A 4033-nucleotide genomic window follows, 5' to 3' on the forward strand; every position below is an offset into this window, starting at 1 on the left:
CACCGATAATTTCAAGCAATGGTAGCCGATATCTATTTGTTTGTATGTACTATCACATATCAAAACAAAATGAAACATGTTCAATAACTTTATACAATCATGATGGGTCCAAAATATGTCTATATGAACATTTGAATCATCTCGTCTTCTAGTCAAATACACATAATTTTTATTTTGTATTAACTTCATAGATGTTGCACTTCTATGTATGAATCTCTCAAAGATGATCGATAAGTACTCATTACTTTATATATTTGAGTGGAAAATGTGAGATTCTCTTTATTTCTCTCTTTCAAATCATTCAAAATGAATCTTTGTGCAAACTTATACTTTGTCATGTCATTAACAAATTTTCTTTCATCTTCGTTTAAACATCCTAAATATGAATGATCGTCTAAAGTATCCGTTAAATCGTGATTGTGTGTTCTACATCGAACACTAATTTTCCATCCTTCACCGATACTCTACGGTATACATATGAGTTTGAATGTACATCTTTTCTTATGAAACAAGTTATTGTTGATTTTGATTTATATCTTTCACGTCTTTCGCATGCCTTAATTAATTTGTCTTTTCTTTCTCTGTTTTTTGGTAGTTGTATTAGATCTAATGGTAATAATTATTATTTTATTTTGTCTTCCAATAATTTTTAGCCAATAGAATATAGTTCATCGAGAAAGAAATATCTATAAAATATATTTCAAATAAAACATCGATATATGTGTATACATTAAAAATCAAAACTTATAATATCAATTAACATTAAGATTACTTGGTCAGTCGTTAATTTATCTGTAGAAACTACTATAGGTGTAGCATGAACTTCACCTTCAACTCTACTAATACCAAATTTGAAAAGATATACTAAATTTAATTAATATTTATATTATAAATATGATATTTAAAATAAATAATTTAATTTATTTGAAATAAAATTTACATTTTGAAAATTTGAATAAAATTGAAAATATTTTAAATTTTTGAAATTTTCGAAATGTATAATTACGTTTCGGAACATTGAATTTCGAAATGTCCTTATTTCAAAAATTCTAAAAATATGCATTTTGAAACTGTTGTTAAAGATGAAAGTTTCCAATTTTTTTACACATTTCAAAAGTTTCAAAGTAAATAAGTTTTAAAAAATTAATTAACTTTGTATTTCAAAAGTTTGATAATCAACCAAAGTTTCAAAAATTGTGAAAAAATGGTTGCTAAATTTTCGAATGTGTGGAGTAAAAAGTGAGAAGTAAAAAATTTGAAGTATAATAAAAAAAGTAAAATAATCTTTTAACGTGTCTTGGGGGTGAGAGGTACATGTGTGGGGTGGCAAGTAGAATCCTATAAACATTTTGATCAATAATTTTTTTTATTTGTCCACATGAATATTACTATAGTGTTTATTAAAGTTGACTAAATTAAGAGTTGATACATTTATTTATTCAATTTTGACCTCAATAATTAAATAAATTGTTTTCAAAATTAAAGTTATAACAAAAAATGTAATTTTAAAATAGATCTAAAAGATAAAACTTAAAAATTTAGTTGCATTAAGTCTAGAATATAGTCAAACTTATTTATTAATATCGTATCATTCAACTATTGATGGTGTAATTTAATACTATCAAAACATGTGAGTTTTCAAATATATAGCAGAAATCCTCTCTTATAATTCTTGTAACCACGGCAAACTTTTTTTAAACACAGTTAATGGTAGGACTGTACAAAAAAATCTGATAATAAAATCTAAATTTATAATCGAATTCAAATCTATTTTAAATATTCAATTAAAATAATATAATGTCTAATTTAGCGGTGTTCTTTTAAGTTCTTTAATATTTCAGTTCTTCTAATTGAGTAACCATCATGAGTTCTTCTAATTGATCGTTGATCAGTTCCCTTATAAATTCGACGGTGGAATTAAAGATTTGAAATATTATTTGTTCTAGTTTTTTGGTGGTGAACTTGTAATATAATTACTTGATTTGATTTGTAATACTAGTTTTAATTATTTGTTTAGTTGACTAAAAGAAGTAAATTATCACGTGACCTGCGTGCTAATCTCTTAAATACTTGGGTCAGTCTCTCTAATTAACCATGAGAATGCATAACCCAACTTTCTTTCATACAAGGTATTGTATTGTTACTTCAACCCATTTACGAATTGTTAGTTACGGACATCACCCATCCCAGCATATAGGAATTTTTTTCGCCTTTAACTGTTCCTGTGCATATGGTTCGTATATGTGTAACTAATTAACTTATATAAGATTAAGATTATTTTTCTACGTGAGTTAAAGAAATGATATATTAAATTATATAAATTGTAAATATGCTTTAAAAAAAGTAATGGTAGTTAAAAATTTGTAAAATATGAATATAATTCTTCCCATTTAATCTAATTTTTTTAAAATATGAATATTAATAAACTAAAGTGAAACAGATATTACTTCAGCATAATTGCATAGAAAAAATTATAAAATGTTTAATCATATCAGCGACAACGTGTCATATATGTTAGTTATTTTTTAAAAAATTATCAGTGAAATTTGTCTCGTGTATGATAGTTATTTTAAAATTTATTATTGAAAATTTATCTCGTCATAAGTGACAATTTATCTCATGTATTCTAATTATTTTGAAATTTTTATTGGTAAAAATTTATATATAATACGATAGTTCAATCTCATCAGTAGCTATGTATGATAGTTATTTTGGAATTTTTTTTATTCCTTATCATAATTTTTTTTTAATTTTTATTGGTGAGAGTTTGTCTCTTTGTATGACATTTCACTCTCATAAGTAATAACTTTGTATCATACGATAGCTGTTTTTTAATTTTTATTAGTGCAAACTTATTACGTGTATGATAGTTCAATCTCATCAATGAATTGTCTCGTGTATTATAAATATTTTAAAAAATTTCTCAACAAAAATTTATCTTATATATAATAATTCAATATCATAAGTGATACATTTATAATTGAATTAAATAATTAAAATAGGGGATAGTTATTCAGTAGTAGATGAATTTAAAATTATGAGAGTCTCTCATCGGTGTCTATACTTTTTGCCCATAAAAAAATTGTGACCGACAAACAATAAATGTAAAGATATTGAACTTTTTTTTTAAGGAAATTCATTTCCTCTTTTTGTTTGTTTGCTTGTACAAATTAGATTACAAAAAATATAATATAAATACAAAATGAAAAGTAAAATCTGATACACAAAAAATAGTCGTAGTACATAGACATATCATGCTATTTTTATCCAAAAGTCAAAGTGTTTTTGTTCTTGATTCTCTACGTGTTTTTTTTTCTTGTTCAAGTTTTGCAATAACCGTGCCATTCTATTTCTATGCAATACATCACATATGGTGACCTATGTCTTAATATTTTTCACTAAGTTTGTACTAAAGTATGTATATAAAAAAGTTGAAGTCCCATATTCAAATAATAGGGATAATATTATTCAACAATATATAGTAAATTCAAGAAGAAGAAAAATAAAAAATATATACAAAAACAAAAAAATTTAAATGACGAGTTTCTAGAATTTACCTTTTACTTTGTGTTGACACTTAATTTTGTCTATTATTTTTATAGATTTTTTATAAAAAATAATAAAAATATAATGATAAAAATAATAATAATAATAATAATAATTAAGGATTTAAATTTTAAAAAATCGTGGGTGCTTCTAGTTCTTGTTTATCTCTAATTCTTGCTCAGACGTTTCACTCTTTTCTAAACCATAAAAAAAATTAATAAAAAAAAACGTATATATTTGAATAAAAAGAACCTGAAAAGAAATTGATTGATGGTAATAACAATCATTATAATTGTGATCAATTAAATGAAAATACATGGAAATAGAAATGGATCAATGGTAATAAAAATTTATATAATGGTGATCAATTAAATGTAAAGAAATCGAAAAGAAATGAATTAATAATAATAAAAATGTCGCAATTATTTCATTGTCTTTTGTAACATACATCCAAAAAGTCTAAATAATTCACATCAAGAGGAGAAAA

The sequence above is a fragment of the Cicer arietinum genome, chromosome 6 (genome assembly GCF_000331145.2).
Source record: "Cicer arietinum cultivar CDC Frontier isolate Library 1 chromosome 6, Cicar.CDCFrontier_v2.0, whole genome shotgun sequence".
NCBI classification, from domain to species: domain Eukaryota; kingdom Viridiplantae; phylum Streptophyta; class Magnoliopsida; order Fabales; family Fabaceae; genus Cicer; species Cicer arietinum.